Source organism: Ambystoma mexicanum, chromosome 13 (assembly GCF_040938575.1).
Source record: "Ambystoma mexicanum isolate Mex_15411 chromosome 13, UKY_AmexF1_1, whole genome shotgun sequence".
Taxonomy (NCBI): Eukaryota; Metazoa; Chordata; class Amphibia; order Caudata; family Ambystomatidae; genus Ambystoma; species Ambystoma mexicanum.
Genome location: NC_090938.1, coordinates 438632288 through 438645163, shown reverse-complemented (window position 1 = coordinate 438645163; position 12876 = coordinate 438632288). Strand labels below are relative to the sequence as shown.

The 12876-nt window shown below is 45.4% G+C and overlaps 1 protein-coding gene across 1 annotated transcript in view; it reads right to left on the bottom strand.

The window, feature by feature from the left end:
* The window catches only part of LOC138521314 (leucine-rich repeat-containing protein 37A-like), a 1201733-nt gene that overhangs the window by 849008 nt on the left and 339849 nt on the right, over positions 1-12876 (bottom strand). The gene's annotated exons all lie outside the window — the stretch shown is intronic.

The following is a 12876-nucleotide window of genomic DNA, read 5'->3' as shown; positions in this document are numbered from 1 at the left end:
AGTGAAATTATGAGGGTCCTCAGGATATATACATTTTGACCCGGGAGGTAAAATAGGGCTCTCGATTGTCTGGGAGCGAGGGAAGTCATCTGTTTGTGTATGCACATGCATGTATCCAAGTTTATCACTATTTTCCTTTCTACTGCCTTTTTGGCAGTCTTTTTGCATTGGCTTATTGCTATTGTTAGGACACAGAAAGCTAATAGTAAAAGCACCACTAGTATTTTGAATGCGTTAGCCGACCAGGTGGGCATCCAGGAGTGCAGACAGTTTAACCAGTCATCATCTGCAATGTCTTCTACCTCTTCCACCATTTTTGTGTGCAATTCTGTCCAGGTAGCTATTGTCTCTGTGAGGATCCCAATTTCCTCACCGTGAGTAGGTTTATGTGTGTAGCAAAAAGGCCCAATTTTTGTGCACACGCCCCATCCATAGCCGTTATCAGATCTAAGACGTATCTGTTCTGGAGGGTCATGAGCCTTATTGCTCTCAGCTGTTCCTTTATGGTGTTAAATCCTTTTACAGTCATATTTATAGTCTGCAACAATTCCCATCAGGTTATTTGTAATCATTTGACATTCATATTGGCCTGCAACTCTGGGTTTTTAGAGAGAGGTGAAGAACATCTGCTGTCCTGCTGAACAATGTATGCTCATCTGGTATGTCGCTATATGCCTTAGCCGTCTTTGTCAAATTATAGTCTCTTTTTATGTGTTTTAGGGTGTGCGTTCATCCTGGGGAAGCCTATTTCCATGTCAGACACATAAAAAATGTTTGCACCCTTTATTTTCCCCTGCTTTTACTATGCCCATATTTCTGAAACATAAGGTGGCATTCTTCACGGTTACCATGGGTAGGGAACCTGCTTTTATCTTTTACAAACGTGAGCAATCTGGAATATTCCATCCATTCCTTGAGGCATATATTGTGTGCAATCTGCACAACCTCTACTGGCACTGAGGAAGACACCATCAAACTGTATTCTTTGTTAAAGAGAACCCCAGGTGTCTGTGAGTTACGGAGTATACCCACCGATTTTATTTTTTTAGTTTAGTTTTTTAATAAATATGCTGGAGGCACTCATGGCATAGGGGATGAGGAAACACACAACAACTCTAATCAGACGTCTCTCTCCCCACTTGTGTTTGTACCACAAGTTATTGGTGACATGGTAAGAATCTTCAATATGTTTGCTCAAGTGCCTTGAGTTATCTGGAACACTTCTTTTTGCCCTCCCCTGGAGTGTTATGCTTAAGGTATTTCTCAGCGACTGTTTCACTTGACATTACTATGCGTATTGTACTGGTGTTAACATCATGGAGAACAGAAAAGGCCTGTCTTGTCGGACTATATGTGCTATAGTGTTGTACTGCAAACCAATACATAAAATACAAACACATACAGGAGGAAAACACTGCTCCTATCATTATGACTACGGTGTCCCTCTTTTGCAAGTAGCTAAGCATATTAAGCTTTCTGGAAGCAAAAAGTGAATATCTCATTTCATTTAAGAGACACATCTTTCTGCCAGGGGAAATATAGAAGGAAGGTGTTTACAAGAAAAACCTGGTTAAGAGTGAGAGGAAGTTTCTTTCTAAACAATGTATGTTTTCAGATTAAGTAACAATACTGTGAGGCAGATGTTTCAGACTCCTAGAAAAGGATAAGTTTGCACCAAGAAGAACAGGGTGGCTATAAGGAACATTTGTTATTTCTTCTTTTACTTCAGAAAGGCCACGCTTTATTTTTAAATAAGCACCTTTAAATGATCCTGGAACGCTGCATCTTTATTTTTCTTGTTAATGATGTGCTCTCATCATTGATCTTGTCTGAGGTCTTTACGCGCCTCCTTCACCTTCAGGCTCAGTATCTGTGGATAGGAGGGTCTCCCCAAGATACAGCTTGACATCACTGAGGGGGGATCCACACGCGTCGGCCTTCCACTTTCACTGCAGATGGTAAAACAGCTTCCGCAACATGTGGTCTCTTAACGCGTGTGCCACTTCCAAATAAAATTTCTGCACAACATCTTATCGCCAGGACACAATAAAAGAGGCCTCAACAAAGTATCTGGGTCAGCTTGTTCATTGTTTTCATCTGTGGTTTTCATACCTCCCTGCATCAGCTGCACCTGTCGTAACATACATTTGAGAAATTCCATAATAGCTGTCAAATAATCATGCATTTCCTTCCCTAACACAACAGCAGCACTTTCAGCGTCAGTATGAACCCGTGTGGGAGGAGCAATGGGAATAGGCATTCTGCGTCCGTCACCAGCTCATGTGGAGTCAGGTGATAGTCAGAGCCTGGTTGATTATGTAAGGCAAATAGGGCTAGAAGAAGGCAATGTAGCCAATTCTTTTTCAAAGTCTCTTTTAGTTTGGCAATTTGTTCTGAGAATGTGTGCCTTATCCCCAAGAGGATAGTGATGTGCTCAAATATTTCATGTACAAAGTGAGGTCCGTTGTTGGAGCGTAACACATTGCACACTCCCTACTTGGAAATACCTCACGTACGAGGAACTTCGCTGCACATGTGGAATCTGGCTGTGTGCATGGACCAGCTTCTATCCATCGGGAAAAGGGATATACGATGACTAGCATATACCTGTAGCTGTTACAAACTTGAGCATATCCACATAGTCGATATGCAAATGTTGAAATGGTCCTGTTGGACAAGTTTTCTCTTCTCACTGTTCTCAGGGTGTGGCCAGCAGTGAATTTCTGACAGATCAAACAATAAAAAAATGTGTGACATGCTCACTCAAGTTATGTACAAATCATTTCTCTGAAATCAGTACTGCAAGACATTGCCCTGTTAAGTGTGTTGGGTAGTGCAACTGCTCTAGCGCTACTGCAAGCAACCTTAGGGGCATGACTGGTTTCCCGGTGCTGTCCTACCGCCACATTGCATCTGTGGGGCACAATGAGCAGTGCCTTCTTTTCCACAGCTCGTGCTCTTCTGGTGGTGCCCTCTGCTGTAACTCGATAATTTGTGTCATTGGTAGCGTATTAAAGCCCTCCTTCATCACCATGTTGTGTGCACGTATGTTTTTTTGGTGCAATTGCAATGTCAGATACGTCTGGAAAATATGCTGCTCTTTTTGCTCCTAGGTCAGCAGCCTCATTGCCACGAGAAATCAAGTCTGCACCTCTAGTGTGTGTTGCACACTTCACCTAGGCGATAGCCTTTGGAAGCTGAAGTGTGTCTATGACACTGTATAGTAATGGCGGATGCTGCACTGGTCTGCTGTCTGCGCACAGGAAGCCCCTCCTTTTCCAGCGTGACAGTCCTGCGTGTACTATTGACATCACATAGGCAGAGTCGGAATACACTGTTATCGCCACATCTCCATGCGCTTCAAGTGCTAAGATCAACGCTACAACTCTGCCGCTTGTACTGAAAAAAGCACTGTCAATCTCATGCTTGTTACTATCTTAAAGCTGTCATTCTCTCTTGCCTTCACCACTGCTGTTCCACTGTGCCTCTCGCCAATGCTCTGATCTATTGACAATGAACCATCAATGAAGAGAATTATCCCCCCTCCTAGGGCATTTTCCTTCGCATAGGGTATTTCATCAATATAGTGAGTATAGTTGGTGCAATTGTGCACATAATCTCCCTCTTTTACTGGTTCCGCATGAATCTGACTGGGTTTACCACCTGGTACCTGACAATTTTGATCAATGGATTTGATATGATAACTTCATAACCCGATGCTCTCTGTGTATTCAAGGTACTTTTGGGCTTTTCAAGGATCGCAAATAGAGTATGCTCAACATATAACGTAGCTGCACAACGCATAGTTATGCTGGCAGACTTCTCCATTGCAAAAGCTGCTGCAGCCAATGCTTGCTCTCATGGGTAATGGCCTCTCATTTCTGGGTCAAAGATTCCATTGTAAAATGAGAATGGTTTGTGTCCCATGGTAGTTTTCTGTACGAGGACAGCCGTCAATACTACTCCACATGAATGAGAAAACAAAGCAGTCTTCATTGTAATAATCAGGGATCCCTAATACTAGTTCCATACTTATTGCTCGCTTCAATTCATCAAAGCCTTCTACCATTTCACCTGTTCAGGCTATGTCACTTTTGTCCTTCTGTGCTTCTTTTGGTCCTTTTAAGAGTGGCCTAACATATGTGCTGTAATCAAAGACCCATGCTCTACAGTAATTGCAAAGGCCTGGAAAGTGCTGCAATTCTTTCACTGTCTGCGGCCTGCTTTCATGATTGCTTCTACTCTTTCAGGTGACACCTTCCTCCCTTCTTCTGATATCTGCTGGCCTATATATAGGACCTCTTCCTGGCAATATTGCATTTTCTCTTTGTCTACTTTGTACCCCTTATCTGCCAATACTGTCATCAGTTTCACTGAGTCTCTCCTGCACTCTTCCTCTGTGGTGCTACAAACCAATTGTAACGCTCACCTGATTCCCGTAGAGGCGCCGGTCTTGATTGGGCGTATACCGTATCTTCAAAGGTGATGTGTAACACACGGCTGGCTCTTTGGGCTGGACCTCTGTGCACTGTATGTCTGACTCGAAGGGTAAGATGTCTGCAGATAGAAAATATGGGATTAATGAACTGGGTTATTGAATGTCTCTCTCTTCTTCCCTTTCTCTTCTCCTGTAGAACCCCAAAGGTTAACGCTCTCACCTTAGGTAAGTGAACGCCGTGCTCTCCATCTGCCTCGGGGCAGGGTGCTGTAACCAGTTTCTTCACTGGATAAGGGGAGCAGGCCTCTTGACTTCAGAGGACTGCTGTCCGTCGTTTACTGCACGAACGGTAAGTTTCGAGTAATTCTAATGTCTTTAAAAGTCTTTAGTAATGATGTCTCTTGTTTTGCAGGGTTCCGGCGATGGCGGATGACGGGCTGAAGTGAGTTGAAGATGGAGCCCGTGTGATGAATAGAAGCGCCTGGAAGCACGTAAGTAAGCGCTTGTTGCCTGCTTCACGAAGCGCTCTAACTGTCTTTTTATTTTGCAGGTACAAGTTCGGAGCGGCTGCAGGGTGCCGGAATACCCACTGGGTTAGATGTGGAAAGGAGTAATGGCACGTGAGTATTAAAGTTCCCCAATGTCTTTAAACGCACCTTGTTTTGTCTTTCAGATGCGGGATGCAGCGCCGAAGGCCTCCGGAGCGTGCAAAGAGTTGGTAAGCTTTTGTCTTTCAGATGCCGGAATGCAGTGTGAAGACCTCCGGAGCGCACGAAGAGTAGGTAAGCCTTTGTCTTTCAGATGCCGGAATGCAGCGCGAGGCGTTGGTGACAGCCGATGAACCAGGTAAGTGAAGCGCTGTCACTGAAGACCGTAATGCTAACCTGTTCTTTCTTGTCTTTATAGGTGTTGCTGAAGACTGGATTCAGGATGGTAAGCCTTTTTCCTTAGGCCCAGGATCAGATGCAGAAGACACAATGAGCGTTCTGCTGCAGAGGATGCAGAATAACGCAAAGCAAGATTCATCCATCGGGTGTGGTTTAAATAGCCTCCTGTAGTGCTTAGGTCTCTCCTTCCACAGCCACGCCTAGGTAAGAAAAGAGTTCCTGCTTTCCAGAAGAGTTCCAGTGTTCTGAACCTAGGGAGTGGCTCCTGCCCCACCCAACAGGAAAAGTAGTTCCAAACAGAAGAGGATCAGAGGCTCAACTGGCAGGCAAGTAAGCAGCATGGTCTGCTGCAGGTAAATCCACCCAAGCATTATGAGCCCGGCGCTTCCAGCGCTGGGACTGGGCATATTTATGAGCCTGGTGCCACTGGCGCCAGGACTGGGTCCAAAAGGTCCCAATTGGGACTGGTTGGCACTCGGAACCTGGGTTATGGATCCGCTTCCAAGGGAGTTGGGAAAACCCTGACCTTTTGGAAGCAGAGATCATGACAGTACCCCCCTCAAGGCCCCTCCCAAACCGGGCTTCTCCGGGGGTTTTGGCTTGTCAGGAAATGTTCGGTGAAATCTTTTTTTTAGACGAGGAGCGTGGACATATTCAGCAGCTTCCCAGGATCTCTCTTGGGGGCCGTAGCCTTTCCAGTCAATTAGGTAAAATAGTTTAGATTTGGAGATCTTGGAGTCCAGAATGCTTTTGACTTCAAACTCGAGTTCTCTATCAACTAGGATGGGTTTTGGAGATTTAGTTAGTCGGGTTTGAGGTTGCACGGGTTTTAATAGAGAGACGTGGAAGACCGGATGTATCTTCATGTGCGGGGGCAAGTCCAACTTGACCGCTACTGGGTTTACTATGGTAGTGATGGAATAGGGACCAAGGTATCTTGGGTTGAATGTGCGTGGCCCTTTTAGAGGTAGATATTTGGTGGATAACCAGACTTGATCCCCTACTTGATATTGAGGGGCTTCCTTCCGATGTTGATCTGCTCCTTTCTTGTATTGTTCTTTAGCCCTTTGAAGGTGAGAAACAGCTTCCTTAAAGGCTTGGGTGATTGTAGAATGCAGGTAGTCTACTGCTGGTGTTTCAAGATCTTGAAGGGGATCCAACTCCGAGGTTCGAGGGTGACTGCCGTATAAAAGAAAAAACGGGGTTTTCCCAGTTCCCGAATGGACAGAGTTATTGTAGGCATATTCGGCTATCCAAAGGATGTCTTTCCAAGTTTTTTCAGTTTGTTGCAGCATGCAGCGTAAATACTGTTCCAGAGTTTGATTGGTCCTCTCGGTTTGTCCGTCGGTCTGAGGGTGGTGACTGGTCGATAGTCTCACATCAATTTGAGCCGACCGACAGCAACTTCGCCAAAAATGAGAAATAAATTGACTACCTCGATCCGAAATTAGAACCGAAGGAAAACCGTGCAGTCGGACGATGTTTTCGAGAAATTCTCGGGCCAGAGTTCCTGCTGTTGGCAAGCCTTTGAGCGGAATGAAATGCGCCATCTTGGAGAATAAGTCCACGATTACTAGAATCGTATTGTATCCTGAGCATGGAGGTAATTCGGTGATGAAGTCCATAGAAAGCGTATGCCAAGGGCGAGGTGGGATGTCAATAGGGCGTAAGAGGCCTGCTGGTCTTTCTTTTTGACTCTTGTTTTGGGCGCATACTCCACAGGACATTATAAAGTCTCTGATATCTTTTTTCCAAGACGGCCACCAGAAGTAGCGCTTGATCTTTTCTGAGGTCTTGGGCATACCGGGATGTCCTTCCATTAAAGAATCGTGATAACAAGAGATTACTTTTTTCTGTAAATCTGTGCTGGGCAGGTATAATCATTCTTGGAAATACAATAAGTTGTCCTTTACTGCAAAGTCCTTTCCCTGCAGATGCCAATTCTGTATGTCTGCTGGAGTTACAAGTTGCCTGGCTTTATCCTTAACTTCCTCTATGGATTGTGTGGCGATTACACCCAGAAGTCTTTGTTCGGGAATGATTGGTACAGGTTTAGGGTTGATCAAGTGTTCTTCCACTCCCATCCGAGAAAGGGCATCAGCTTTACCATTTTTTGTACCAGGTCGATAGGTAATTATGAAGTCAAACTCGGCAAAGAATAATGCCCAACGGAGTTGTCTAGAGGATTGGGCTTTTGCGGTTTTCAAATATTGCAGGTTTCGGTGATCCGTAATCACAGTAACGGTGTGTCGGGCCCCCAGCAGATAATGCCGCCAAGCCTTAAAGGCAGACTTGATAGCCAGAAGTTCCTTGTCAGTAATCGTGTAATCGATTTCAGGAGGCGAGAATTTGCGGGACCAAAATGCCACGGGATGCAACTGATTGGTTACCGGATCCTTTTGTGATAGAACTGCCCCCATGGCAAGGCTTGAAGCATCAGTTTCCACAATGTAGGGGAGTTCGGGCGAGGGTGTTTTAAGATTGGTGCAGAGATAAATTTAGTCTTCAAATCCTGGAAAGCTTGTTCCGCCTCGGTAGACCATTCAAAACGTTTGTTTTTCTTTAACAAGGCAGTGATGGGCTGGACTATTCGAGAAAATTCGGGGATAAACCTGCGGTAAAAGTTAGCGAAGCCTAACATGCTTTGCACACCTTTTACGGAGGATGGTGATGGCCATTTGAGAACTGCATCGACCTTCTTTGAATCCATACGCACTCCACAAGGTGATAATATGAATCCCAAGAATTCAACTTCAGTCACGTTGAAAACACATTTTTCCAACTTAGCGAAAGGTTTGTGTTGACGCAATCTTTCGAGGACCATTTTCACGTGTTTCCGATGTTCAGATTCTGATGAAGAATAAACGAGGATGTCGTCAATGTAAACAACAACACACACATCTATGAGCTCTCTGAGGACATCGTTCATAAAATATTGAAAGGCGGCCGGGGCATTGCAAAGTCCGAAGGGCATGACCTGATATTCAAATAGCCCATATTTGGTGCGGAAGGCCGTCTTCCATTCATCGCCCTCTTTTACTCGTACCAAGTGGTAGGCTCGTCTAAGATCCAGCTTTGTATATATGCATGCTTTTCTGACTTGGTCCAGGAGTTCAGGGATCAAAGGTAACGGATATCTATTCTTGACGGTGATCTGGTTCAGGGAGCGATAATCTATACAAGTTCTAAGGTCTCCTTCCTTTTTTGGAACGAAGAACAAAGCTGATGGAGCAGGGGACTTGGAAGGACGAATAAACCCATTTGCCAGGTATTGATCCAGGTATTGTCGAAGGTGAAGGTTCTCAGGCTCGGTGAGGGCATAAATTCTACTACAAGGAGGAGTAGATCCAGGTATCAGGTCTATCTGGCAGTCATAAGACCTATGAGGAGGTAGAGAGTTAGCCTGATCCTTCCGGAAAACATCTTGGTATTCTAGGTATTCGGGAGGTAACTGGGGAGTCTCTGAAGAAATTGCTGCCAGTGCAACACCAGGTGGAGGGTGACAAGTAGAGACACATTCTGGAAACTGGACCGTTCTTGCTCGCCAATCGATCAGAGGATTGTGTTTCTCTAACCAAGGTATTCCTAGAATAATCTGAAACTGAGGAGCCTTGATCACATCGAACACGATCTTCTCATGGTGTCCATCTTGACTTACTAGCGTCACTTCTTGAGTGGTACGCGTTACTGGTCCGGAGGCTATCTCCGTTCCATCCACCGTAGTAATGACGTCCTTTACAGCCTTGGGACAAAGAGTTAGATTCATCCTCAAAACCATTTCATGATCCACATAATTGCCGATGGCACCGCTGTCGACGTAAGCTTCAATTGCATGTAATCGATCCGGATTATCAGGGCTAATGAGGACCATAGGTATCACGAAATGCGAGGTCACGGAACTGGTTTTCACGCTCGGCAAGAGGACCTCTATTCTTGTCGGGCGAGGTCGTTTCCCTGCTCAGAGTTTGTAACTTTGGTAACTGCAGCTCCTACTGCCTTCTTGGCAGGTTTCACCGGACAGTCTCGAAGAAAGTGCCCTGAGTTTCCGCAATAGAGGCATAATTGCAACTGTTTTCTCCTTTCCCGCTCCTTTTGTGTTAGAGGACCTTTCAGGCCCCCTATTTGCATGGGTTCCCCGGAGTCTACTCCTTTGGAAGGAGTTGGCGGTTTGGAAAATACTCGAGCATCAAACTTGGAACGATCGGCCTTCCTGTTCTGCAGTCTGTGATCTATTTGAACGACTAAGTCTATATAGTCCGAACAATCTTGTGGGGGATTCACTACTTGGGCTAACACATCTTTGAGCTCTCCACGTAGACCTCTATAAAACAGCGTAATCCTTTTGTCCTCAGGCCACTTAGTTTCCACTATCAGTCTGTTGAAAGACGCAATATAAGCCAAAAGGTCTTGATTACCTTGTCGCAACGAAAGAAGCTCATTGTCCAAGGCCTGCCCCTGTGAATGTCTTGCGAACAGTTTTTCCATACTGAGCTGAAAAGCTTGAAAATCATCGAGGACCGGATCATCTTGATTTACTAGAGGGATCGACCAGTCTGCCGCATTGCCACTAAGGTATGAAAGCACGAAAGCTACTTTAGCTTGATCAGTTGGAAAGGCTGCTGGCCGGCATAAGAAATGCAACCGGCACTGATTGATAAATACTGCAAACCTCTTTGGGTCACCAGAAAATCGTTCGGGCGGAGCCAGAGGTACATTCCCAGGTAGGTTGATCTGCACTGGATTCATAGAGGATGTAGAAGGAAGATTTCCCCCAGATACGGGTAACGGGGTCTGTCCGGCTTGTGACTGTAGCAATTGTCTAGCGAGATCATCTGTTCGCTCCTTGGAAATAATCAGTTCCCTTCTTAGAGCGTTCGTTTCCTGACGGGCTGCATGCACTTCTGCCCTTAGTTCCCCAAGTAACTGGGCTAGCTGGTCGGTATCCGAGGTTTCCATAGCGCCTGGACGGGAGTTTTGCGGTAGGCTTTGCGTTCTGTAACGCTCACCTGATTCCCGTAGAGGCGCCGGTCTTGACTGGGCGTATACCGTATCTTCAAAGGTGATGTGTAACACACGGCTGGCTCTTTGGGCTGGACCTCTGTGCACTGTATGTCTGACTCGAAGGGTAAGATGTCTGCAGATAGAAAATATGGGATTAATGAACTGGGTTATTGAATGTCTCTCTCTTCTTCCCTTTCTCTTCTCCTGTAGAACCCCAAAGGTTAACGCTCTCACCTTAGGTAAGTGAACGCCGTGCTCTCCATCTGCTGTAACCAGTTTCTTCACTGGATAAGGGGAGCAGGCCTCTTGACTTCAGAGGACTGCTGTCTGTCGTTTACTGCACGAACGGTAAGTTTCGAGTAATTCTAATGTCTTTAAAAGTCTTTAGTAATGATGTCTCTTGTTTTGCAGGGTTCCGGCGATGGCGGATGACGGGCTGAAGTGAGTTGAAGATGGAGCCCGCGTGATGAATAGAAGCGCCTGGAAGCACGTAAGTAAGCGCTTGTTGCCTGCTTCACGATGCGCTCTAACTGTCTTTTTATTTTGCAGGTACAAGTTCGGAGCGGCTGCAGGGTGCCGGAATACCCACTGGGTTAGATGTGGAAAGGAGTAATGGCACGTGAGTATTAAAGTTCCCCAATGTCTTTAAACGCACCTTGTTTTGTCTTTCAGATGCGGGATGCAGCGCCGAAGGCCTCCGGAGCGTGCGAAGAGTTGGTAAGCTTTTGTCTTTCAGATGCCGGAATGCAGTGTGAAGACCTCCGGAGCGCACGAAGAGTAGGTAAGCCTTTGTCTTTCAGATGCCGGAATGCAGCGCGAGGCGTTGGTGACAGCCGATGAACCAGGTAAGTGAAGCGCTGTCACTGAAGACCGTAATGCTAACCTGTTCTTTCTTGTCTTTATAGGTGTTGCTGAAGACTGGATTCAGGATGGTAAGCCTTTTTCCTTAGGCCCAGGATCAGATGCAGAAGACACGATGAGCGTTCTGCTGCAGAGGATGCAGAATAACGCAAAGCAAGATTCATCCATCGGGTGTGGTTTAAATAGCCTCCTGTTGTGCTTAGGTGTCTCCTTCCACAGCCACGCCTAGGTAAGAAAAGAGTTCCTGCTTTCCAGAAGAGTTCCAGTGTTCTGAACCTAGGGAGTGGCTCCTGCCCCACCCAACAGGAAAAGTAGTTCCAAACAGAAGCACAGAGCAACAGGAAAAGTAGTTCCAAACAGAAGCACAGAGCACCACAGGTTCGATCCTCGTGTCAGTGCTTAGAAACCTCTGGGTATTAAGCGCGTTATAAATAATCTATCATATCATAGTATCATAGCTGGAGTTGGCACTAATGGAAATTCTGCAGCAACAATATTATTCAAGGGGTGTAAATCCTGTATAAATCTCCACGACCCCCCTGTCGCCTTTTTAATCAGGTACACAGCCGTGCTGCATATTGATTCTGAAGGCACTAATATCCCCTGCCACATCAAGGCAGCGATGGTTTCATAGATACCTTTATCTGCTTCCTTTGACATGGGATACTCTTACTCATGGTAAAATGGCACCTTTCTTTAGTTTTGACTGCACTATTCCTTTTAATGGAGCAACGTCATACAGACTACTGGTCCACAGTGTGCTTGGCACATGTGCCAAATCCTCTTGAAGAAAGGATGGGACTTTCCTCACTAAAGACATTCTCTAGGGTATTTCCCTGTTCCCAAGTTGTAACTGATATGTGAGACTGATGCTGAACATCACTTCATCATGTGAGTCTTCGTCTGTAAGCAATTTTTCTACTGTCAATTCACTCAGTCTATGTGCTTCGTCAAACGCTATTACTGTGCCCCAATTTACCCCTTCATCGTGTATTCACGCAGAATTACTCTGCCTTCCCTTCCTATTACTGCTTCTAGCTCAATTGGGATTATCTGCCCTTCTTCAAAGTTACTGTGTACTTCTGGTTGAAACAAAAATTCGGTGGGTAACCTCAATAATTTATCCTGTATTCTTGAGAGCCATGCTAAACATGTGTACCCCATAAAGGAGTACTTATGGGTTTAATGCCACTCTTCTTGGTGCTTTCTTTCCATAAAATGCTCTTATGAATCCTTATGCATTCACATGGGGGATCCGTGGGGTGGAACATAGCATCCCCTCGTCAGTAAGTTATATCGTCAGGTTTAGTTTATTCACCAAATCTCTCCCCAATATCTTAACTGGTGTCCTATGGGAATATAATCATGGTCTAGCCATGTTGTGTTTTCCTATAGTTATGGGTAAGTTTTCTGTAAAAGGAAACTTAGACATCGCCCCAAAAATTCCTTGTGCGTCCGATGGATATACTTGACATTGGGACATTTCCCTCTATAACACAGGATCAAGTCACCCCTGTATCTACTAAAAAGGATAATGTTTTGTTACCTTTTGTCACTCCGACCCTTGGTCCCTCTTGTGGGTCTGGCATAATTGATAGGATGGCACACATCAAGTCTTTCTTTACCAATAAAAGGATTCCCTCCCACTACTGTGACACCCCCTATTATAGGTGTAGGTGCCTGCGGCAA